Below are 27,489 nucleotides of genomic sequence, written 5' to 3'. Positions count from 1 at the left end.
GTAATGGAAGCCGAAGGGAGATGAAATTCCTTTGATTTGAAGAGACCAAGGAACTACAAACATGGAAGTCATGTAGTTAATCCAGAGTCAGTATGAAGGATGAAACTGACTTGGGCATGCAAATCATTAATTAACGTGTACCTCCTTAGGAAATTGTATATGGCAGTGAGCAAAAGAAATAATGCTGGATGGTGTGGGATTTACCACTAGGCATAAGAGTAATGGTCCAGAACTATGCTATCTGGCATAGTAGCCACTAGCTTCACGTAGCTACCAAATACTTGAATTATAGCTAGACCAAATTGAAATGTGCTGTGACTGTAAAATACACACCAGCTACTGAAGACCTCATACAATAAAAATGCTGTAAAATAAGCATCCAATTAACAACTTTATATTAATTTCAGGTTAGAATAAGTATATCTAAAATAAAATAAGAATATTTTATATATACTAGTTAACATAAAATATATTTGAATAAATTTCACCTGGTTGTTTTACTTTTTTTTTTTATAAGATGGCTACAGGAAAATCTAACCTCACCTTTGTGGCTCACATCTGTGGCTGACGTATTTTTGTGGACAAGGATGATCAAGAAGTTTAAATAATTTCACGAATCATTATACTTTTTTCCAACTGAGTGCTGACATATGAAAAGTACAGAGCTAGTTTATTGTTGGTAAGATTTTGGTACGCAGCCATATGATATAGTAAGAAAACATGAAGTTATTAAAAAGCAGGTGCATAGTGGTTAGGACAAAATATTGGGAATGAGTTTCTTTTCTTCCCAGGTTCTGGATTTAGGTTGCTGTGGGATTATAAAATCTGATGGTGAAACTACAATTCACACTCTTCTACTGACCCCCATTCCTTTCCTTTGTCCCCAGTAAGTTCCTTCTTAGATTCTTTCATACCTGAGAAGAAATGTCAAGCTGGGTCACAGATCATATAACAGGTAATTTTATATATTAATTGGATTAATTAAACAATTTTTAAAATAACATATAACAATTTTAAAAATAACTATGTATATATCCCCTAATTTATCTGATGTAATAGAATTCATGTGTGTCTGGTTTGGGACACTAGCTAATCTTAAGCTGCAACCTCTAACACAACCAGTGTTTAAAAACCACTCCCACAATGACCACTCATGGCTTGCATTCATGAAGGATAGGACACGGCTCCTTTCCCAATTACTCAAACTTGTTTTCTCTTGGCATATCTTTTTCCATATTAAAAACAAAGTATGGTTTCTAAAAATAATAAATTCAAAGAACGTATTTTTGAAGCAGTCACCTTTCTCTCAATTATGTGGTGACATAATTAACCTTTAGAAATGGATACTGATAAAACAAGGCATGCTAAGAATGCAAAGTAATACACAGCATCAATTTAAGAGCAGGCCAAGGAGAATCAGGGGCCAAAGAGAAAACAGTGGTAGTAAAACAATCTGAAGCTAAGGAAAAACTTCACAATAGCACATAATTTCATCATTGCGAGAGGTAGGCCAAATATTTGGCAATGAGCTTTAATAGCCAACAGAGAAAAGAGGAAACACGATATCAGGAAGTAGTCATAGGGATCATGAGAGAAGAATAAACCAGTTACTTTGGCACACTATGTAATTTCCTAATAGTGAACCTGAAAAAAAAAATTGCACTGTGGTTCTTTAAAAAGAACAAGTGAGGAGTGCCTAGGTGGCTCAGTTGGTTAAGTGTCTGCCTTCAGCTCAGGTCATGATCCCAGGGTCCTGGGATCAAGCCCCTCATAGGGCTCCCTGCTCAGTGGGGAGTCTGCTTTTCTCTCTCCCCCTGCCCCTTCCCCTGCTGGCGCTTGCTCTCTCTCTCTCTGTAAAATAAATAAATAAAATCTTAAAAAAAATAAATTAGGTAATAATTGTTTATGGAGTCCAAGTGAGAATTTAGTTTTAAAAAAATCTGTATCTATATTCATGTATACAAACACACAGTCCAACTTTTCTTAACCTATCTTTTCTTACTCTTACCCAGCACCACAAATAATTGTCCAGCTTTCCCTCTTACATATTAAAGTTGAATCAGTCTTTCACGTATTTTCCCATTAAAAATTAACTTTCTAGTATATGTATTGCCAAAGCCAGAACTAAAAATTAACTTTCTAGACTAACTTTTCAGCAAATCGATCTAAGTAACTCACCTGATAAACTGGATATTTCCCGGAAGTGGTATGAGATAAGGGGTTACTCTGTTACCTCTCCTGAGAACCGTGTGTAACTTAATGGCTTCTGGTCATATGGAAGCCAGAGATTTTTAACCTTTTACTTTTTTTTTTTTTTTTTTTAGCAGAAACTGTTATTTGGATTTTTTTTTTTCCAAAAAGGAAGCTTAAGTGGAACTCTAATATATCAAATGGACACAAAAGGAGCTGCCCAGGTTGACATATTGGACAGCTGGAGTCTAGCCTGCCTTATCTCTGCCTTTGACCCTCCACAGTGGCTGCTGCTGAGCATTAGGAGTATGCCAGCAATATATATAGTAGTTTCGACACCACTGCCTTATACAAAAGAGATGCCAAATTCATGTACTAGGTAGCTATGGGGATGTTTGAGGGTTTATCAGCCCTTCAATTCTCTCCATCTAGAGAGCTACTCCTGTGCCTCTGACAGGAAGCACCTCTAATTCCCATCTTGGACTCAACTGGCTCAGAAATATCAAGTCAATGTGACCCTTGGGAGATACCACGTTGGTTAGAACATATAAGGACTCAGGAGAGGATTATGGTTGCTGCTGTGTAAGACAGACAGTAAATTATGCATCAAGGATCCAAAGTATTCTCTAGGAGCAATGTTTAATAAACAATCCACGTGGCATGAGTCACTGGGATAATCTGGTTAAAACACAGATCTAAATTGAGACTAGGGTAGGATAATGGAACCCAAATTTCTAACCAGCTCGTAGGTGATGCTCAGGCTGTTGGTTGAAGGACCACCCTTTGAATAGTGAGTGAGGTTCTAGGACACCTCCTAGTAGTACCTTATCTAGTGGTAAGGAGTTCATTGGAACATACTTTTACCCTAAGATCCAGCAATTGCATTCCCTGGTATTTACCCAGTGGGGCTGAAAACTTAATCCCACACAAAAACCTGCACACAGATGTTTATAGTAGCTTGATTTATAATTGCCAAAATTTGGAGGCAACCAAAATGTCTTTCAGTAGGTGAATGGATAAAGTGCAGCATACCCAGACAATAGAATATTATTCAGTGCTAAAAAGAAATAAGCTATCAAACCATGAAGTCATGGAAGTAACTTAAATGCATACTACTAAGTGAAAAAAGTTAGTCATTAGTATCATATGCTTCCAACTATATGACATTCTGGAAAAAGTAAAACTATGTAGACACTAAAAAGATGAGTGGCTGACAGAGGTTGGGAAAAGGGGAGGATGAGCAGGCAAAGCATAGAGGATTTTTAAGTCAGTGAAAATACTCTGTATGATATAATGATAAATGTATGTCATCATGCATTTGTCCAAACCCCTAAATACACAATCAAGGAGAAACCCTAATGTAAACTATGGACTTTGAGTGATTATGAAGTGTCAATGGAGATTTATACTTGGTAAAAAGTGTACCATTCTGATGACTGATATTGATAATAGGGAACTATGCATATATGGGGCAGGGGGTTTGGGGACATCCCTGTACCTTCCTCTTAATTTTATTGTAAGCCTAAAATGTTATAAAACTTAAAGTCTTTAAGAAAAGAAAGTTCTTGACAAGTGCTACCCTATATGGGCATGACACAAAAATGCTCAGAATTTGTTGCGGGTGTGAAGGTTTAAGTTATACCATCTGGTAATGAATCCTGACCAGCTGGGTTGCTACCTAAAGACAAAGCAAACATGAAATGCAGAGACAGGGAGGAAGTCACAAATGATGATCATGACTCCCCATATATTGCAGAAATGACAATCCATTATTTTTTTCTGGTTCTGTTATATGCCAATTTATTTTTTGACTGTATATTGTCCTTCTGCTATTTTATTGAAGGTGAGTCATTGGTAGGTAACTTTACAATTTAGTCCTTAGTTATAAGGTATCAAGCAGTGATGTGGCTGAAGTATAAGAACAACTGAAAGTCAAAAACCATAAAGCACTCTTAAATTCTGCAAACTGGAATTATAGATTCAATTTGACATCATCTTTAATAAAATTATACACTGGGCAACAATCATTATGAATTGTGAGGAACAACAAAGTCAGCATAATATAATTTGCTTTTATAATAAAATGAAGCACCCAGAGGGCTTGAGCAATAGAGATAAATTTAATAATTCTAGACATAGCCATTCACAATGGCCATATTTCTGCATCATATACTATAGCCTCTGTAAAATGAGAAAAAAAATGTAATAAAAACAGTTTATTTCAGAACTTTCCCAAGGGTCAGATTAGCTTCATGAAATATTGAGTGAAGCACAAGTGGATTTGTATATAATGTGGATGCTGTCTTTTCTGTGATATCTTAACAAATGAATTTTGAATGGTGAAGCCTTAGATTAATAATTTTTTTGTTGTTATCATCAAGATTTTTAATTCATAAGAAAAAAAAAGCTTCCTTATAAAATACCTAGACCACAGAATAAATTTAGAGGAAAAAGGCCATTAATGTTTCCTTGCATTAATTTTGAGAATACCTTTCTCAGGTTATATAAGTTATTGAATGGTGTTAAAAAGAATATCTGAGATGGTCACTACTTTTGTGTTCTCTTCTCTTTTAATCATAGAAAATGCTGTATATATATGAAGTAAGCATAAAAATATAAAGAATCTCTACCAACCATCACACAATTTCAATAATTATAAACATTCTGCCATTATGATATATCTATACTTTTGACTAATTTCCCACTCAATAATATTAACAATAATAATGGTAATGACAACTATTTTATGGGTAAAAATAATGATTATTACTATTATTATTATGGGTCTTCATTTGACGTATGTTTCATACACTAAAGGCATTGAAATATCAGTGAAAAAACTCTGACAAATGGATACAGCTATATAACCCAAACTATTCATGATATAGAACATTTCCATCTCCCAGAAATTGTCCTTGTTTCTCTTCACAATTACAATCCCTCACCCCTAAGGTCACTGTTCTGATTTCGCTCCTTAAAGTAGTTTTTCCTGTTGCAGAATTTCATATAATCATAGAATTTATTTTTTCAAAATATTTATACCAGCTTCTTTTCTTCAAAGGATGCCTGAGGCAATCATTCATGCTGTTCAGGAGTTCATTTTACTGCTAAGTAGAATTCCATTGTATGAATACACTATAATTTGTTCATTCTCCTATTTACAAATCAATTCCTAATTACTCCTTTAATTTCTTTTTGACCTATGAGTCATTCTAAAATGCATTTTTTAAATTTCTAAATATTTTGGGCTTTTCTACTTTTTAAAAATATGGATTGTTAATTATTTCTAATCTCTTTCATCATGGTCAAAGAACATATCCTACAATATTTCAATCTTTTCAAATTTGTGCATTGACACATTTCTATGGCCCAGGATATGGTCTATTTGGGTGAATGTTCCACATTCATTTGAAAAGAATGTCTATTCTGCAATTGTTGGCTATATTGTTATATATAGGCCAACATGATTCATAGCATCTTTGAGGCCAACATGATTAATGGTGTCATTCACATCTTGTACATCACTACTGATTATTTTTGTCTATGTGTTCTGTTGAAAAGGTGGTGTTGAGGTCTCCTATAATACTTGTGGCTTTGTCTATTTTTATTTTGTTCTCTCAGTTTTTCTTTCATGTATTTTGAAGCTCTGTTACTAGGATCTTACATAGTTACAATTTTTATGTTTTCCTGATGCACTAATACTTTTATCATTTTCAATTGCCCTCTTTGCATTTGGTATAATTTGCTGTCTGGAAGTTGATTTTCCCCTAACATATAAAACAGCCATTCCAGCTTTTTATTATTACAATCTGCATAGCATATCTTTTTTTTAAATTCTAACTTTCAACCTGCTTATTTTTTTGGTAATTAATGTATATCTCTTATAGACTATATACTTGGGTCTTCCTTCATTAATTGATTTAAAAATCTTTGGCTTTTATTTATAGAATTTAGGCATTTATATTTAATGTAATTAATAAGATTTCATTTTGGTCTGCCATTTTACTATTTGTTTATATTTGTTCTTAATGGGTTTTGTTTTTTTTTTTGTTTTTTTTTTTTTTGTTTTTTTTTTACTCCTTTGTTCCTCATTTTGTTTTTTTATTTTTTTATTTTTATTTTTCTCATTTTCTGTTTTTTTAATGGGAAATTCAAATTTTTTTTTAGAATTTTACTTTGATTCCTCTATTAGCATTTCAGTGATTTGTGCTATTTTTAAAGTGGTAAATTTAAAGTTTATAATATGCATATTTAAATGAACACAGTCTACTTAATGTTAATTCTGCACTATTTCACATAAAATAAACTTGCTACCGTATAGTTATATTTACATTTGTTCTTTGTGCTCTTATTGTTACATATGCTACAACTACTCACATTATAAATCCCTCAATGTTACAATTATTACTTTGTTAAAGAAATTAAGAAAATAAATTATGTGTGTTTGTGTATTTATATATTTAGATTTTTAAATGCTTGACTACATATTTATATGTCCAGTGATCTTCATTCCTTCATATAGATCCAATTTTCTATCTGTTGTGTAGTTTCCTTCTAGCCTGACAGGCTTCTATCAGTATCTCTTATAGTATTGGTCTACTTCAGTTTGTTTTTCAAGAGTACATACTCCTCCATTTTCTGTCTGATTCTGGCAACTCTCTCACTGACTTCAAATAGTTGGAGGTTTTGAGGGAGTTAGGGTATGGAAGAGATCTTATAACTGTTACCTGCAACTGGCTTAGTTGGACTAAGCCATTCTAGCATCAGCAGAAGCTGAAATCCCTACTCTTTATATTTTAACACACTAAATAATAGTTCTATTTATTCACTAAAAAAACACTTAATTGGACTTTAAAATGTGCTAGGCATTAACAAAGGCAAAGCTTATTCATGGAATTCCAAGTGATTTTATACTATTAGAAGACAGAGCATGCTGGGGAGAGCATCGAGGATGAAAATAATCATGCAAACATACATGTATTTTACCTTGTAGGTTATAAAGAGCTGTTGATGGGATTTAAACAAAAGATATACATAAGCAAATAGGGGTTTTCTGAACGATCAATGGTATGGATGAAGAAATTGATAAAGCAAAGCTTATGGGTAAAAAGATGACTTGGAACCTTCATAGAATTCATGTGGATTTAAAGAAGAGAGGAAATCAGAGAAGCAGAAGGAAGAATATGAGGACTGATTCAGATATTGAGAATAAGCAGAAGTGATCTGATAGAAGGTACTGATCCCAAGTTTGGTCATTAAAAAACATTACCTTAAGTTCAGAATATATGTTTCTTCTAAGCTTTGTCTAAACTTGCTAGTGCATGTCCCTGATATATGTAACATTTCCTGTCATCTGCTGTATGCAGATGACATTAAAGAAGAAGAGACCCAAACATCTCAAGATTAGAAGCCCAATATCTCAGATGTTTTTTCCTCGAGTAGTGGTTCTTAGGATGCCCGTAAACACCAAGGGAGTTTTTTTTTTTTTTTTTTTTAAATACTTATATCTAGGTCTCACTCAGAGAGGCTGAAATCATTGTTCTGGGGGTTGGCTTGGCCACTGGAATTTTTAAAGCAGTGGTTTTCATACCTCACTAGCATTAAAATCACCTGGAGGACTTGTTAAATCAAAGATTGCTAGGCCCCACTCCCATAGCTTCTGATTTAGTAGGCTTAGAGCAGGGCCTGAGAATTTGTCTTTTGAACAACTTCTCAGGTGCTGCTGATGCTGCTGGAACCACGTTTAGAAAACCACTGTCCTAGGGAGATTTGAATGTCTCAAAATGCAGTTAAATTAAATACTATTATAGGTGTCATAACATTAGGAATAAAGATTGTTTTGATTGATATGAAAATAGAAAAAAAGAGTTTTCCACTCCATTTGTAAAATTAAGTGATATAAGCCAAAATGATAAAAAGAAAAGGTCCAATAAATATATAGAAGGATCATCTTTTCTGTCCGACATCTTAGCGAGGCTGCAGGGGTGGCTGTTGTTCTCCAAGCTTTGCTATGCTACCCGAGGATGACAAGAAGAAGAAAGATGCCAGAAAGACAGCCAAAAAGGACAAAGACCCAGTGAACAAATCTGGAGGCAAGGACAAAAAGAAGAAGTGGTCTAAAGGCAAAGTTTGGGACAAGTTTAATAATCTGGTGTTTGATAAAGCAACAGATGACAAACTCTGTAAGGAAGTTCCCAACTATTAAGCTTATAACTCCAGCTGTTGTCTCTGAGAGACTGAAGATTTGAGGTTTTCTGGACAGGGCAGCCCTTCAGGAGCTCCTCGGTAAAGGACTTATTAAACTGGTTTCAAAGCACAGAGCTCAAGTAATTTACACCAGAAACACCAAGGGTGGAGATGCCCCAGCTCCTGGTGAAGATGCATGAGCAAGATCCCACCAACTGCACTTTTTGGAAAATAAAACTTTATTAAATTAAAAAAACTAGAGAGAAGGAGCAGTTAAGGAGTAAGAAATTCAAGAGTCCATAATTAAGAAAAAGTTGATTAGCTGTTCAGGTGATGAAGAGAGAGTTGAGTAAACAATCTTTAAAAACAATGATACCAGGTATTCTTATCTTCTGCAGAGGGCAATTCAAGACAAAATTTATTTTGAGATGTTGATACATGACTTAGACCAATGTAACAAATAATTCTTCTCAAGAATGTTAATTAAACAAAGCTTACCCAGGTTGCTTCTGGACAGGGTATTTAGGTTTCTTAATTCTAGAATGATTTGAATATAGTTTGTTTTCCCAGAATGTGTGCCTGTGACACCTGAATTTTCTACCTTCATTTTTGCCCATTGCTTGCTCTTTTGTTCTATCTAAATGAATTTGGGGTTGGGAGCAAGATAATGACCTTAGAACACCCTGAACTCACCTACTCCCCAAAACATACAAAATTTTACCTATTTACAGAGCAATTCTTCTTAAATAAGAACTGAGGGCCTTCTGAACAGCTTCTGCATAACAAAAGATAGAATGGCAAAGAGAATAGCAAGAGAGACAGACACTTGGAGACTTAGAGACTCAGTAACAAAGGGAACCCCCATACCCAATGCTGCAAGCCACAGTCGGAAGGGACAGTACTGAGGGAACATATTCCTCTGTCCTTATGCACAGAAAAAAAAGCCTCTTTAAAAGAACAAGTAGCATATAAATGAGACAGCTCTAAAACTTCACCAAATGGCAGGGATGATGTGAGAATTCTCTCCACCTGGGAGGCCTAAGAGAGGTGGTCTCAACTCCCCTTCCACCTTGAAAACACATACCAGTGCATTGTGTGGGTGTCCTAACCAGCCTGAGGCCTCAGTCAGCTCTCGCTCCTAGCCCACAGCAGCCTTAGTAGTCCCACCAAGGTGGCTAGGGGGCAGTGTGCACCTGAACACCCATTTGTGCTCACTACAGTTCCATCCTTCATCCCCGGGTGACATATCATAGGTGCAAACTACTCTAGAACACTCGAGGCCCATACTACTTTAACTTCAGTAGGCTAGCTAGGGCACTCTTAGCACAGAAGGCTCCAGGATTTGGACTTTAAACAAATCATCCTGGCTGCCTGGTTCAGATCCAGCTACTCTGACAGTGTATCCCCTGCACTGAGTTGCCTGAGGGTACCCTAGCTTCACTCAGTTCAGTTTTAGCTGTCCCATCAGGTCATCCCAGTGTGAAGAGCTCTGGGAACTTCTAGCCTGTCACCACTTTAGCTTCAGTTGTCATATGAGGGCATAGTTTGTCCAGAGAGCCCAGAACTCACACTGGCCTACATCCATTTTAGCTTTAGTTATCCTGACAGGGTGCACTTTGTGCAGGGTATCCCAGAACACCCCAGCCTGTATCCTGCCTTAGCTCTAGCCACCCCACTAGAGCACCCTCTGCAGAGAGAGCCCAGGAACCTCCTGGCTGGCATACCACCTCATCTCATCTCCAGTTGCTCCATCAGGGCACACCCTCACTGAATGCTCCTAGGATGCCCCAAGATGCACCCACTTTAGCTTAGGCTTTCCTGTCAGGGCATCCACTGCATGGAGAGCCCAGGGACCACACCAGCCTGTGCCCACTAGAGTTTTAGTGGTCAAGGAATTTATCAACACTAAACCAGCCTTACAAGAAATTTTAAAGGGACTTTTTTAAGTAGAAAAGAAGTGGACATACGTAGATGTAAGAAAATTACTAAGAAAAAGATGTAAAATATGACAACATATATATATATACATATAATATTGTCATATTTTACATCTTTTTCTTAGTAATTTTCTTACATCATATATAAAATGTGGAGGAGGGAGTAAACAGAAATTAAAAACCTTTTTTTAAATGTGTTTGAACTTAAATGACCATCAACTTAATACAGATTTCTATATTCCTAGGATATTATCTATGAACCTCATGATAACCACAAACCCAAAATCTATGATAGATATACAGAAAAATAAAGAAAAGGAAAACTAAAATGGGTTTTTATAGAAACCCATCAAACACAAAGAAAGAGTGCAAAAGACAAAGAAAGGAACATGTAAGAACAAGAAAAACAAGCATAAATAAAGAATAAAATGGCAGCAAGTATATACCTATCAATAATTACTTTAAATGTAAATGGCCTAAATAATCTAATCAAAAGACATAGGGAATGCATAAAAAAAAAGACACATTTATATGCTGCCTGAAAATGAAGGCATGGAAAAATATTAACTATGAAAATGAAAGAAAATAAAAAGCTGAGGTAGCAATACTTATGCCAGACAGAACAGACTTTCAACAAAATTGATAAACCCTTTTCCAGCCTCTCATCAACAAAAAGACAGAAAGGGCTCAAGTAAATAAAATCTGAAACAAAAGAGAAATAACAGACACCACAGAAATACAAAGGATTATAAGAGAATACTACAAAAAATTATATGCTAAAAAGTTGGATAACCTAGAAGAAATAGATAAATTCTTAGAAACATACAGTCTTCCAAAACTGAATCAGGAGGAAACAAAAAATCTGAACAGACTAGTTACTGGTAACAAATTGAATCAGTAATTAAAAATTACTAAAAAGCAGAAGTCCAGAACCATATGGATTTACAAATGAATTCTACCATATTTAAAGAAGCATTAATACCTGGTCTCCTAAAACTATTACAAAATATAAATAAATATAAATAAATAAAAGAGAAAGGAAAGTTTCCAAGTTCATTATACAAAGCTGAAATTACCCTGATATCAAAACCAGACAAAGACGTCACAAGGAAAAAAGAAAACCACAGGCCAAAATCCCTAAGGAATACAGATGCAAAAATCCTCACAAAATATTAGCAAACTGAATTCAACTATACATTGAAAAGATCAGCCACCATGATCAAATGGGATTTATTCTGGATATGTGAGGATGCCTCACTATTTGCATATCAATCAACATGATAAATGAACAAAAGGAGGATAAAAACCATATGATCATCTCAACAGATGCAGAGAAAGCATTTGAAAAAACTCAACATCTGTTCCTGGTAAAAGCTCTCAACAAAGTGGGCTTAGAGGAAATGTATCTCAACATAGGAAAGACCATACATGAAAAACCCACAGCTAACATTATACTCAATGGTTTAAAACTGAGAGCTTTCTCTTTAAGATGAAAGACAAGATAAGGATGTCCACTCTTGCCACTTTTATTCAACACAGTACCAGAAGTCCTAGCCACAGTATTCAGACAAGACTAAGAAATTAGAGGCATCCATATTGGTAAAGAATCTAAACTGTCACTATTTGCAGATGATACTATATTATGTATAGAAAGTCTTACAATACCAAAAAACTATTAGAAATGATAAATGAGGGGATCCCTGGGTGGCTCAGCAGTTTAGCACCTGCCTTTGGCCCAGGGCATGATCCTGGAGTCCCAGGATCAAGTTCCATGTCAGGTTCCCGGCATGGAGCCTGCTTCTCCCTCCTCCTGTGTCTCTGCCCCTCTCTCTCTCTCTCTCTCTCTCTCTCTCTCTCTCTGTCTATGTCTATCATAAATAAATAAATAAATCTTTTAAAAAAAATGTGACTTGTTTTAAAAAAAAGAAATGATAAATGAATTCAGGAAACTGCAGGATAGAAAATTAATAACCATACACTGGTTGTGTTTCTATACACTAATAACACAGAAGCAGAGAAATTATGAAAACAATTTCATTTCCAGTTGCACATAAAGAATAAAATATCTGGGATGCCTGGGTGACTCAGTAGTTGAGCATCTGCCTTTGGCTCAGGACATGATCCCAGAGCTCCAGGATTGAGTCCCACACTGGGCTTCCTGCATGGAGACTTCTTCTATGTCTTTGCCTATGTCTTTGCCTCTCTTTCTGTGTCTCTCATGAATAAATAAATAAAATCTTTAAAAAAATATATCTAAGAATAAGCTTAACCAAGGAGATAAAATACTTGTACTCTGAAAACTGTGAAACACTGAGGAAAGAAAGTGACACAAACAAACAGAAATATATACTATGCTCATGAGTTAGAAGAATTAATATTGTTAAAATGTTCACACTAACAAAAGCAGCCTACAGATTCAATGAAATCCTATCAAAATACCAGCACCAATTTTCATAGAACCAGAAAAATAATACTAAAATTGGTATGGAAGCACAAAGATCTCAAATAGCCAAAGCAATCTAGAGAAAGAAAAAGCTGGAGGAATCACATTCCAGATTTCAAGATACACTACAAAGCTTTAGTAATCAAAACAGTATAGTACTAGCACAAAAACAGGCACACAGATCAACAGAACAGAGAGTCCAGAAATAAATCCATGCTTATATTGTCAATTGATTTATGCCCAAGGAGGCAAGAACATACACTAAGGAAAAAATAGTGTCTTCAGTAAATTGTGCTGGCAAAAGTGGACAGCTACGTGTAAAGGAATCAAAATGGACTATTTTCTAACATTACACAAAAAAACCTCAAAATGGATTAGAAACCTAAATGTGAGACCTGAAACCACAAAAATCCTACAAGAGAATATAGGCAGTAATTTCTCTGATCCTGGCCATAGCAACATTTTTCTAAATATATCTCCTAAGGCAAGGGAAACAAAAGCAACAATAAAATATTGAGACTACACCAAAATAAAAAGCTTTTGCACAGTGAAGGAAACCAACATCAAAACAAAAAAGCAAACTACTGAATGGGTAGATTTTTGATATTTGATATTTTTTATATCTTTGATATTTCAAAGATATCCAAAAATGACATATATAATAAGGGGTTAATATCCAAAATATATAAAGAACTTCTACAACACAACATCAAAACAACAACAACCAATCTGATTAAAAATGGCTTGAATAGACATTTTTCCAAAGAAGACATACAGAGGGTCATCATCCACATCAAAGGATGCTCATCACTCATCATCAGGAAAATGCAAATCAAAAACACAATCAGATATCACCTTATAATTGTCAGATTGACTAAAAAAAAAATCAAAAAATTACAAGTGTGTGTGAGGATGTGGAGAAAAGGAACCCTCATGTACTGTTGGTGGGAATGTAAATGGGTAGAGCCACTGTGGAAAACAGTATGGAGGTTCCTCAAAAACTTAAAAATTGGAATACTACATGATCCAATAATTCTACTAGTAGGAATCTACCCAAGGAAAATGAAAACACTAATTCAAAAAGGTACATGTGGCCCTATGTTTACTGCAGTATTATTTACAATACCTAAGATTCAGAAACAACCTAAATTCTCATCAACAAGTGAATAAGGAAGAAGTGGTATATATTATATAAATGTAATACATACAATATAATATATATATAAGGTACTTAATATACATATAATGTAACATTACCCAGCCATACACAGGAATGAGATTGTGCCATTTGTGACAACATGGACAGACCTAGAGGGTATTATGCTAAGTCAGACTACAAAAGGCAAATACCATATGATTTCACCCACATGTGAAATCTAAAAAACAAAACAATTGAGGAAACAATGAAAAGCAGGATCAGACCTATAAATACAAAGAAGAAACTGATGGCTGCCAGAAAGGAAGGATGTGAGGGGATGGGCAAAATGGGTGAAGGGGGTCAGGAGATACAGGCTTCTCGTTATAGAATAAAGAAGTCACCAGAGTAAAAGTCACATCATAGGGAATATAGTCAAGGATATTGCAATAGCGTCGTATGGTGACATATTAGCCACACTTGTGGTGAGCTCAGCATAATGTACGGAGAAGCTGAATCACTAGGTTGTACACCTGAAACTAATTTGACTTTGTGTGTCAACCACACTCAAACAAAAAACAAATTTAACTTTTTAGTATTAAAAGTAAATGAATTTAGGAGCTCGGGTTATATAGAGAAAAGGAGTAAGAAGGTGTACGCTGAAAAAACTAATTCAAAATTATAAAATTCCTGCTACTTTTTTCTACCGATCAATAATTTTAAAGGAATTTTTATTTAACAGCATGGCTTTTGTTTGGTTTATAGACATGCAGAATTAGTAGTGCCTTCTTAGGTACAGCTGTCATTTTCAAACATGAGAGATTGTGAATGTCTCTCAAAATAAGTATTATTTTAGTAAACAATAGATGACAGTCAAAAATACATGAGAAACTATAATTTTTCGTGTGTGCTGTCAACTCCCAAAGACTCCTGCAACAGAAATAGCATGTTATCTATAGCTTTTTTGTGTGGTGTTCTTTCAGAAAAGAGGCATTTCCTGTTATTATCTTTGGCAGCTTATCTGCATCCTAAAACATACAAAGTATAGGTGAAATCGTTCTAATTTTGAAAAACGTATATATCTGCATGCATGCCATTTTGTTATGATGAAATTGCTCTAAACACCTTATTGTTTTCTTTACAACTAAAATCTCAAAATAAAACTGTTTTTCAAAGAATGGATAGGTAAGTGTATCCTGACCTGAACTTAAGATTGTATTTCAACACAAATAACCATTTGACCAGCTACAAATAGTGATCACTGACAAAGTAATCTGCTGAGCCCTACACGACATTTTTTTCATACACTATTCTCACCTGCTTAGTCATTCTTCATACTACTGTCCTGAGCTTATTTTCTTATTAACTGATTTTAATTTATCTACTGTTTTTATGTTATAAAGTGACATAAATTCTGTTGTGAAAAAGTGAGAAAATAGATAATGGGTGGACAGATGGATGTCTGTCCAGGTAAAGGTCATACATGCGGATAGGTAAGAGATGGTGAGTCAAACAGGAGAGAAGAACGGTTGGAAGCAAGGGAAGGCAGAAAGAGGTGGAGAAGGAAAGAGGGAGGAAAGAGAAAGGATGGAAGGAAAGAAAAAAATTTCCATCAATCACTTTGGGCAATAAAATCCTTGGCTCAGATTCCAGAAATGCCATTTAAAAGACTAATGAGTCACGTTTCTAATACGTTAGTTTATCGTTGCAACAAAAAAATAGGCAGGAACCAAAAGTACTGCTGTACACGCTTATCCTCAGTTTTCAACGTATCCAAAATTGCATATATTTTCCCTACTTCCCTATTTTTTCAAATGGTTCTTCTGTCCTGACTACACCATATGAGGTGGTTAGAGTAATGAGAAACGACAGTCATATGAATTTTGAAGAACAGTGTAAACTCAAGCAAATTAACGTTTCTCATTCAGTTTCCTCGCTGAATGGTTAGGATAAAATGAGTTGATATTTGTGAAAACTCTTATTTTCCTGCCTTTCACACGGTAAGTGTTCAGCAAATAAAAGAATCTTTACTTACTCTTTACAGTCATCGGCATGTTGGTTTTATTTTAAAGATTTTATTTGAGAGAAGGAGAGAGAGAGTGTGCACACAAGTGGGAGGGAGGAACAGGCTCCTAGCTGAGCAGGGAGCCTGACACAAGGACCTGACACAGGACCCTGGGATCATAACCTGAGCCGAAGGCAGACACTTAACCAACTGAGCCACCCAGGTGTCCTGAACATATTATTTTTTAAGTTCAAAATGACATAATCTAGTTCCTTACCATCAGTCACCTACATCATTGGAAAAGTTTTTTTTTTTTTTTTTTTGGAAAAGTTTTTTATCCTGTTTCTCTACCTTCAATCTCATTTTCTCCCTCCTAACGCACCTTTATTCTAGCTGAATAATGATAAAAATTCATTCTCCCCAACACTACTCTCATGGCATCAAACATCTCTGTTTAAAGCCTATCAGTGGGTGGTCACTGCAATCAGATTAATAGCCAAATTTACATTGAATCTCAAATGTATTTTCAGTTTCAGCTAACTCTAATCTGCCCTCCCCATTCTGCAATTCCATCTTACTTTTCTTCTATACACATCTCCATGTAGCTACCCCTGAACTCTTTCTTCTCCTTCCTATCCACATCTTCTAAAAGCATTTCCTATACTTGTGTCTATTTCCTTGTTTCCCCTTCTCTTCTCAGCCTACTGAAATACGACTTATGCTTCCAACACTACACCAAAATATTTTAATGAGGTCAGTAGTGTTCCAGTGAGTGTTCCTCAGAGCTCATTTTATTTACTTTCTTGGCAGGATTTGACACTGCTAGTAGATACCTCTATTGTAATATACTCTCCTCTCTTGACTTGACAATCCAGTTTCCTAGCTTCCTTCCTAATTTGTAGACCACTCCTCAAGTTCCTTACACCTGGTCCTATTCAGCATTTGTATCTTGCTGAATAATACCATCATCAACCCAATGGTGAATGCCAAAATCTGAGATTTAGCCCCAAAACTTTCATTTTGTTCACCCAATGCTCAATAAAACAGAAACTCTTGAATAAAACTCTTTTGAGTTGATCCACCTATTTCTGCTTCTAATGCTACTATCTTAGTTAAACTTATGGTCTTCTCTCTTTTTTTTTAAAGATTTTATTTACTCATGAGAGACAGAGTGAGGCAGAGACAGGCAGAGGGAGAAGCAGGCTCCCTGTGGAGAGCCTGATGTGGGACTTGATCCCAGGACCCAGGATCATGACCTGAGCCAAAGGGAGATGCTCAACCACTGAGCCACCCAGGCATCCCACTGATGGTCTTCTCTTGACTGACCTGTTATAATCCTACAGCCTCTTATTTGCTCATAAACTCTCCCATTCCATTTTCAGCACTGTAGTAAGGATATTAATTTAAAAGTCCATGAAGCCCGGGATCCCTGGGTGGCGCAGTGGTTTAGCGCCTGCCTTTGGCCCAGGGCGCGATCCTGGAGACCCGGGATCGAATCCCACGTCGGGCTCCCGGTGCATGGAGCCTGCTTCTCCCTCTGCCTATGTCTCTGCCTCTCTCTCTCTCTCTCTCTCTCTCTCTGTGACTATCATAAATTAAAAAAAAAAAAAAAAAAGTCCATGAAGCCCAATATGGCATTATGTGATCTGGGTGGGGAAAGTCATAAGCCATCAGCTGGAAAGTAATGAATCCATGCAGTTCAAGAAACTGCAGGTATAACACCCCCACTGATACAAGGGGTTTCAAAAGAACCACAATATCCAAAAAGGTTCTCTCTGTAATGTACAGCACAGGGAACATAGTCAATAGTAATGTAATGTCTTCGTATGGTGACAGATGGTAACTAAACTTATCATGGGGACCATTTCAGATTGCATAAAAATATTTAATTGCTACGATGTACCCTTGAGCTAGAATATTGTATGTCAATTACACTTCAATAAAAATTGCAACATATATAGGTACCCCTAAAAAATGACAAAAAGTTCCTCAACAACCAGAGACAGTTGGCTCTTAACATTCTCCAAGCGCAGAAAATCCTGAAAGTTGACCATCAGGACAGTAAGTCAAAAAACAATTTTTTTCATTCTATCTCCTTATCCCTTTACTTTCTGCTTTTCCTCTGTACTTCAAAGTATCAAAACTGCATCTAGCAAGAAGGATTAAAGGAATAACAAATGTAAAAGCAACTATAACCCCCTAACCCCCAGCCCAATATTGGCAGTAAGACTTTTACAAGACTAGTATGGAGTGCTGCAATTTTTAATAAAGACAGGGGTTCTCTGAATTGAAATAATAAATTACAGCATTCAGACTGTTTCTATTTATCACCTCATATAGATTCATATCATGTAAGAAAAATATATAGAGTTTTATATAGAGAGAGTTTTATATATATGCCATTTTTTAAGTAGATTGATGTATGTACCAGGAAAATCTAGGTTTACAACCATTGTTACAGTGTCATTGTTATTCAAACTAGTTTTACTCTCAAAAGAGTCTTATTTTGGGGATAATATATTACACGGCACACATAACTGAGATTGCAGATAGAAGGAAGAAAAGCTGATACAAGTGTAAGAGAGATGGGCAAACCCAGCTCGAGGTACAGTGTCCCTCTCTCAATAACCCAGAACATGTAGGCAAAAAGTCAGAAGGGATATAGGAGAACTGAAGAACACTATCAATCGGCCTGACCTAATTGACATTTATAGGAAATCCCACCCTGCGAACAAAAGAATATGCATTCTTTTCAAGTGCACGTGGAACATTTAGCAAGGTAGATCATATTCCAAGCATGAAAACAAGGCTTAATAAGTTTTAAAAGATTCAAATCATACCAACACATTCTCTGATCACAACATAAATTAGGGATAACAGAAAAATCTCTGGAATATCTGCAAGTGTTTGGAACTTATATGACACAATTATAAATAACCTATAAGTCAAAGAAGAAATCAAAAGGCAAATCAGAAGATGCTTTTCCCTGAATGGAAATAAAAGTACATGTATCAAAATTTGTGGTATGCTGCTAAAGAAGTACTCAGAAATTTGTAGCACGAAAACTATACCATGAAAGGCAAAATGTCTCAAATCAATGGCATCTTCTATCTTAGGAACTTTTAAAAAATACACTAAACCCAGTCTAAACATAAGAAAATAATAAGGAGTAGAATCAATGAAATAGAAAACAAAGATTGAGAGAACTCCATGAAATAAAAAGTTGGTTCTTTGAAGAGATCAATGAAATTGATTAGCCTCTAGGCAGAGTGATCAGGAAAGAGAGGAAAACAGAGAGGAAGGATATAAGCCACTAATACTGAGAACAAGAGAGGTAACATCATGACCGACTCTACACAAACTCAAAGGAATGAGGAAATGCGAAAAATTTTCATGCCAATGAATGTGACAACTTAAAATGAAAGAAATCCTTGAAAGGTAAAACTACCAAAGTTCATCCAAGAATAAGCCAATAATCTAAATAGACCTATATACCTCTTGAAATTGAATTCACAGTTAAAAATCTGACCACAAAGAACACTCAAGGTCCAGATGGCTTCAACTGTGAATTCTACCAAACATTTAAAAAAGAAATAATACCTTTGCTCATTTGTTTTGTTTCTCAAGTTCCACATATATATTGTACACCTGAAACTAATATAACATTCTCAGTTAACTATACTGGAATTAAAATTCTAAACTTAATACAAAGTAAATAAATAAAAAGAAAAAAATACCAAGTCTATGCAAACTCTTGGAATTATTCCAGCAAAAAATGTTGGTTTAATATTTGAAAATCATTCAGTATAATTCACCATATTAAAAAGCTAGAAACGAAAAAACATGATCAAGCTAGAAATGAAAAAACATGATCATCTCATGAAAGCTTTTGTCCTTTTGCCACATAAAGTTCTTTACAACAATGTTCATATAAACTTTGCTTGTAATAGCCAAAAAGCGGAACAATGTAAATGTTCATCAAGAGATGAACAGATAAACAAATTATGATATATCTATACAGTGGATACTAATCAGCAACAAAAAGGAGTGAACTTGTCATGCTGTCAATACGTGGATGAATTTTAAAATAATTATTCTGGATAAAAGAGATCAGACCCCAAAAGAGTATATACTATATGGTTTCAGTTATATGAAATTATAGAAAATGTAAACTTATCTGTATGATAGGAAAAAGTTCACTGGTTACCCGGGCACAAAAGAGCAGAAGGGAGTGACGTGAGAAAACCTCTGAGAATGATAAATATATTCACAATCTTGATCGTGGTGATTATTTCATGGATGTGTAAATATGTCAAAATTTATCAAATTGCATATTTTAGGTATAAGCAGTTTATTGTACGTCAGTTATATTTTTTTAAGATTTTATTTATTTACTCATGAAAGATACACAGAGAGGCAGAGACATAGATAGAGAGAGAAGTAGGATCCTCACAGGAAGCCCAACGTAGGACTCGATCCCAGGACCCCAGGATCATGCCCTGAGCCGAAAGGAGATGCTCACAGGCTGAGCCACCCAGGCGTCCCTCAGATATACCTTTTGAAAGCAGTTACCATAATAAATGAATAAAGGTCTTATCTCAAATTCCTTGCTCACTTTTAATTAAATTCAATAAACTCTTGTGCTTGATGCTACAATAAAGACACTGATGAGTGAAATCCAATCCTTACGCAGAGAAGCTGGCTAGTGTTAAACACGTGGCTAACACAGTGGTAAATATGATTTTTATCAGATTGTGATTTGGAGAAGGTTGGAGAGGAAGAATGGGAAGGAGGAAGAGAGGAGAAGGAAAGAAGGAGAATGAGCCGAAGAAACATCTGTGCTTTGGTCAACCTGAGAAATAAGAGATTAGCTCATTGTCCAAGCATATACTAAGTATTTAGAAGATTCCAGGCACCATGCTTGTCACTGAGAAAATACCTTTAATAAGTAAGCATATGATGAGACAAAAAACGTTTAGATCATGAAATATACAAAAATAATGAAGCACAAGGTAGGAAAGAATTCATTCCGATGGATTAGAAAGGAATGTTTGACCATGATGATAAGGAAATAAACAAAAACAAAAATATTTCAATGAACATCAAGACTGGAAAGAATTGCTTCTCCTACCAAAACAGTATTAAAAATGTGCATTGGTGAGATAGTTTATTTGGTGTGACTGAGGAACAAAAACCCCCCTAGTGGGGTTGGCAAATAGGACACATAGTAGAAAAGTAATGGGGAATTAAGCTAGAAAGGTGGGGCTGTCACAATATTGTGAAAGAAACTGCATCCCATGGTAAGCACTTTGGAATCAATTCTGTATGCAAATGAATATTTAAAAACAACAGCATGACCACCAATTGTTGTAATCAGTCGAAATGGCTTACTAGTAATTTGTTAACTATAACAATTCTACCACTCATATTTGTAAATAATACAGTTTTAAAAAGTCGATCAAGATTTTTCCCTCTAAAAATATCATACTCAGTAACTGGCTTTCCAATATTCTTTTTTTAAAATATTTTATTTTTAAGAATTTACACCCAACGTGGGGCTTGAACTCAAAACCCCAAGACCAAAAATTGCATGCTTTACCGCCTGAGCCAGCCAGGTGGGCCTCCAATATTCTTTCTTGAATATGAGGGTTAGATGTGCAATCACAATTGGTTAAGGGGTAGAATTTAAATAATCCTTGAAATAATCACAGGAAAGTGTGAAAAAAAGTGAATTATGAAACATATATATTATGGCAGAAAAAATACATATGTTTATAAACACAGGGAGAAAGAAGAATCATTGATATGAACAATGGGGGGCAAGTTCAAAATAAGGGGGGAATTTTAGGAAAGGATAAACACATGGAGTGGAAAACAATAAAAGTTAACACAGAAAAATAAAGGTAGAATCTCAACATGTATACAAGACATTCTAGAAAAATATAGAGGAAAAAAACAGCTTGTATAAATTACTTAAAGACGTATGACCCATTATTTTGCAGAAATCACACCCACACACACACACAAATACAAACTCGGATTGAAAAAAAAAAACAAGGGTGCCAAAGAAGTTATAAATAAATAATTGTGGATATTTACAGGAACATTGAATAATCGCAAAGACAAAGGAGGCATTCCAAAATTTCCTAACAAGAAATGGCAGATCATGTAACAAGGAAAAGCATCACAGCAATATTCAAAAGGAGGCAGTAAGTAGGGGGCAGTAAGTAGGGGGCAGCAAGTGCTTCATCTCCTGGTCTGGAGCCACCTGCTTTGAATCCAGGGTCTGTCAAAAACTAGCTCTAACATTAAAGAGGATATTCAGCTTCTCCATAGCTCAGTTTCCTCATTTATACGATACACATCATAATAATTTCCATGTCCTAAGATTGTTGGGAGCACTAAATACGATACTATATGTAAAGCCCATGAAAACACAGACAAACACATAATAGACATTATATGGCTATAAACTATTATTGTTTTCAGATTTCTTGGTAGAAGTAGTTGATGGAGGAATGCAAGGAAATAACATTTTTTAAGTGCTCAAGAAAGTATGAGAACTTTATATCCACCTGAACAATTATTTAATTCTAAGGGTAAACAAATAGGAAAAATATAATAAATATAAGGAAGGAATAAAGAGTAATATACCAATGTATTAATAGCATACGATTAAAGGTTAATTCATAATCATTAGTCACTCTTTATCCAAAATTTATTCAGAGTATCATGTGCCAAGTATTATTTTAATTTTTTTTACCTATATTAACTAATTTTAATATTCACATAAACCCCATGTGGTGAAGAGAGGTTCACCAAAGGTCACTCAGGGTAGGTCTGATAGGCAATCAAGAGTATCTCCATACTAAGCCTTCTTTGTAAGGTCTGTAAATGTGAGACAGATCTTAAATACAAACCATCTGTTCCTTGTTCCCTTTCTGAGTCTTTCCTCCATGAAAGCTTGTTTACAGACGTTATCTCTAAGAAATGGTCCTTGAGTGTGGTTTCAGGGAGGCAGAAACCTTTCTTTCTAAGGAGTTTGGATTTTGGTTACCTGTCCTGTTGTGTTCTCTTCCACATAAAAAGCCAATTTGTGGTTGAGTCCAATTATGGATGAAACCAAGTATTTCATAACAAACGACTGGCACTAGCCAGTTGGCACTCATATGCAAATGTGTGCAAAACACAGAGCTCTATTGTTTTTTCTGGATAAATCATGCACACATTTCTCCCAGTTTTTGAGTCATAGCAAGGAATGACTAAGGGCAGAGAAAGCAGTATTAGAGACCTTGACTTTTCACTGGTTAAGAAGTCACAGTCGTTGGTTACCTATCCAGCACCTTAAGCCTACAATCATAAAGGAAATTGCTAAGAGGGAAAAGAAAACAAGCATACGGATTCCAGCATGGTCCCAGTCATCTAAATTGAGTTCTGTAGGTCTCTGCTGGAGGCTGGCCATGTCCTGTGGTTGCCATCTTGCTGTGTTGGCACAAAGCTCTGTAGTGGAAGTTCTGTCCACCAACAGACCAACTGCTTCTAAAGAATTCTTAAAAATTTCTAATTTCAAATTTCCTAAAGGAAAATCAATCCTGTTGTCAGTGGGTTGTGTTTTTTGTTTGTTTGTTTGTTTGTTTTAGTTGGGATATAAGAATCTAAATATTGACTTTCTTGAGTTTAAGCGCTGATCTAGTGTCAAAAATTACTAGAGAGTTCCTATCCATTGTGGGTCCTTGGCATTTTTTATGGTGTCTTTTCCAGCTGACAGTCTGAGGTTTTTAGGTCACACAGAGGCCACTTGGGAGAAGATGAAGGAAATGCAACTCATTCCTGTTAGTACTAAGACTGATTAGACTGCCTGAGTCTCTTAAAGTGTTTTGTCACATCTGTCCAAAGTAGAGTCCAGAATTGGGGTAGAAATATGCACCCTGAAAGGGAGACCTCTTATGGGTTCTTAGGGTAAGAATCAATGAGTGCTCATTTGAGTTTAAAAATGCTACTCACCTTCTCTGTTTTTCATGAGGTTTGAGAATATCATGAACAATGCAATTTCGTAGTAAACATCAAGGCTTTGTAAAGTTCTCTAGCGACTATCCCAGTACATTAAGTGCCTCTGTTACTGGAGAAATAGGTTGGAATTCTCCAGATCGAAAACACAAGGTCAAATAATATTTTTGCTACTATACGAACTACACCTTTCCAGCAAACAAAAGTTTTCATTTCACCTTGAAAATTAGCAAATATTAACTGGGACACTCAAACTCCATCACAAGGTGTAATTGTATGAATCCACCTGTATGTATTCAAGGGTACCCTAAAATTTGGGTTCTTCCACGTTCCATCTTTATAGTTACACCACGATTAATCTGATACAGATGAGACATGCAACCAGACATGCTCAGCAACTGTAATAAAATTTTCTCACCAATGCTCATAAAAGTATAGTGATCAATTTGTTTTCCTTTGGAGTGAAAGTAATTTCCTGTTAAATGTTTGCAAGTTTCCATTTGAAGGCTTTTGGTGATGCCAAGCAGCCAAGGTGATAGAGATGACCCCCATGTTTATTTTCCCCAAAAAAATTCTTCATACTCTAAAACAGCTGTTGTGCCACAAAAAAATATTCCTCAGTAAGAGTCATTGGGAGTTCAAGGGCAAATGAGAAGTTGAGTGTTTGACCATCCTTTGTGGCAGCTTCACTGATTTGCTATTTCCTTTCTTCCCTTTAGTTTTACTCACAAGGGTTTAGAAGTCTAGCAACAGGACTATTTTCCATTCCAGTTTCTGCTTGCATACTAAATCCCCTATTTCTGACTTAAGGCCATTCAGTGAGGAATGAGCCGTGGTCATATCTGCTCCAAGAGCTACACCTAAATGTTTTCCAGAGAGGTTAAAGAGCCTATTCCCAAAGTCTCCAAGGTATTCATCTATTTATTTGTTTGTGGGCATGGTCTCCAAAATTTTTGTCTAATATTTATAGTTTTTCTAAGTTCCTCTAGTTTTATTATGGAATTTGGGGTGTATTCAATCAGAATATTCACAGTATCTTTCAGTACCCACCGAATTTTATTACATATGAGGTTCCTAATAACATATAAATCAATTGATACAGGTCTGGGAACCCTGAATTGAATGTTCTAAGGACCACTGCAAATTGCTCTGTAAATTTCCGCCTACCCTGCATAGGCTTTGGAAAGCCTTTGAAAATCGCTCTCAGCTCAAACCACAATCAGGGCTTAAGTTCGACCATAAGGGGCTTGTTCTGATCTGCTTAACTTTTAAGAGACAATTGAGCTTTCAGAGTGGCTGGCTGGCCAGCTGGAAAAGAGAGCTAGTCAGAGTGTTGGAGGCAGGGGATAATGGAGGGTTATAGGATAGAAGAAGAGTAAGATCAAAACTTTTAGGTTCAAGCTGTGGTTTGAGCAGATCTAAAAGAGAGATAGCCTTTCACATTTTTTCATTTGTTTCCTTCACAGAATTTAGAGAGGCAACTGGGGAATCTGGATTTCTCTAGCAAGCTTTTGCATACCAATAAAATATTACGAGTCATTAAATGTTTGCAGTTTTACTCCCTTCCCATTCTACGTTAAACTAGTGTTGGTAAAATTATGCCATTTAGGAGGCGACTCGCAAGTATTGGTTACAGTGTAAATATATGCGAGAGGCCTTCAGGAGACACACACTTGAGGTTAGGCTGAAACAAATGTGACAGTCAGGCAATGGTCAGTCACATCAGTGCTTTGTTGGCTTTATTATGTCCTGGGCACCCCAACCTAATGACTTAGGCAGCCTCCAATGGCCAACCTGGAAGATCTTGGAAGACATATCATTGAGACATGAAGTTCCCACTAACCATTAGCGACAGAAGATACTGAAAAGAGTAGCTACAAACAAGCCATGTTGCTAGGAATGAGGCAGCTTTCTTTCGGGGGTACACAGCTACAAATCTTTTTTTTTTTTTTTTTTTAATTTTTATTTATTTATGATAGTCACAGAGAGAGAGAGAGAGTCAGAGACACAGGCAGAGGAAGAAGCAGGCTCCACGCACCGGGAGCCCGATGTGGGATTCGATCCCGGGTCTCCAGGATCGCGCCCTGGGCCAAAGGCAGGCGCCAAACCGCTGCGCCACCCAGGGATCCCCACAGCTACAAATCTGATCAAATAAGCCAAGAATTCCTGAAAGGCAATCTTCCAGGACCAAATACACTCAGCATTTGATAGTGTGATGAAGAGAAACTGGGACTGAGATCTCATGCGAGACTTACCTCATCATTGCAGGCCACGGTGGCTCCCCATTTCTGAATTGAGGGTCTCAGGCTTTGGCACAAAGGGGATCTTCAATAGGGTCTCGGTGGGACTTCCAGGTTATTGAAATCCCCCAAATATCACCAGATAACCCTTCAATAAACAAAAGTTACACTTAGTAGAACTTATGGCAATAAGGGGGAACACCACTGTGACAGTTTTAGCAACGTTTCAGAAGGGGTAAGTCAGAAGTGGAATAATTGTAGGACTCTGGGGGCTAGACTCAAGTAGGTTAAGGTGGGCCTTTCAAAGTGGAGAGCTGGATATGATTGGACAAAAATTGTGATGTCATAGTTTAGGATTGGTTGACACATGTAGGTGAGGGTCTTGACCATGCTGTTATTGATAAAAAGGCTTTTTGCCAGAGTGAGGTTATTGTCTTGAATATATCGATTTGTTGGCATTTCCTGAAGTAAACAGTGGATTTGATTACTGGTTTGCAGTATCTTTCCTAGGCTAAAGTTCCCTAGAAGAAATAACTAAATCACTTTGATATAAGTGGGTTTATGGTTTCCTACAACTCATGTTCACAGATGGTCTCAATTCTCAAAGACTCTGATTTTGATACCAATAAAGTAGAATTTAGAATAAAAACATCAGATGTCACAAAAATGGGCATACACCACTAAAGGAAAAATTCGATCAAGAAAAAATTATGAACATCTCATTTTAAAATTCATTCAAGACAAATATTACAATAAGCTCAAACTTAACATCCAACAAAAAGAGCACACATAGAATTGGTTCCAAAACTCAACCATGTACAAAGTCACCAAGAAAGCCTCAGTGCAGCTGTAAACTCAACATCATCTAGAGTACAACTAAGTATAATAAGATTAAAAGCTACTAGAAAAAAATTTCATACATCTTCCTCCAACCAAAAAAAAAAAAAAAAAAGAGTAACTTCTCAACGAAAAAAGTCCCAAGAAAATTAAGATAAATTTACAAATGCTCACCAAAAAAAGCACAAGAGCCAAAAGTGGCAGATAAAGGTAGAGCAGAGAAATTCTCTTTTACAGTGAAGACACTCCAACAACAAATGCAGGATGGTCTTCTGAGATTGCTTTTTTTTTTTTTTCTCTCAACTATTCTTTTTGCCAGCATTTCCTTGACTTAAAATAATAAGTGGTAAAAACAATACCATTTTTGAGAGGGGGAAAAAAAGGCCTGTATGTGCTTATAGCTGTATTTCAAATAAAATAAATCAGTTAACACCATACAGTTTGATACATTTTGATTCTGTTGATTTGCAGTCTCCACTCTACGCCAAGCTCTAGGAGTGTGGCAAATG

At 35.9% G+C, this 27,489-nt stretch overlaps 1 long non-coding RNA gene and 1 pseudogene across 1 annotated transcript in view; one reads left to right on the top strand and one right to left on the bottom strand.

The window, feature by feature from the left end:
- The window catches only part of LOC144284276 (uncharacterized), a 309,163-nt gene that overhangs the window by 280,261 nt on the left and 1,413 nt on the right, over positions 1-27,489 (bottom strand). The window contains exon 3 of the long non-coding RNA XR_013352633.1: positions 26,159-26,291. This is a non-coding gene — a long non-coding RNA (uncharacterized LOC144284276). The remainder of the gene's footprint in view (positions 1-26,158; positions 26,292-27,489) is intronic.
- On the top strand, positions 8,174-8,632 carry LOC144283937 (small ribosomal subunit protein eS25 pseudogene; annotated as a pseudogene).

The sequence above is a fragment of the Canis aureus genome, chromosome 15 (genome assembly GCF_053574225.1).
Source record: "Canis aureus isolate CA01 chromosome 15, VMU_Caureus_v.1.0, whole genome shotgun sequence".
Classification (NCBI taxonomy): domain Eukaryota; kingdom Metazoa; phylum Chordata; class Mammalia; order Carnivora; family Canidae; genus Canis; species Canis aureus.
This window is presented reverse-complemented; position numbering and strand designations above follow the sequence as displayed.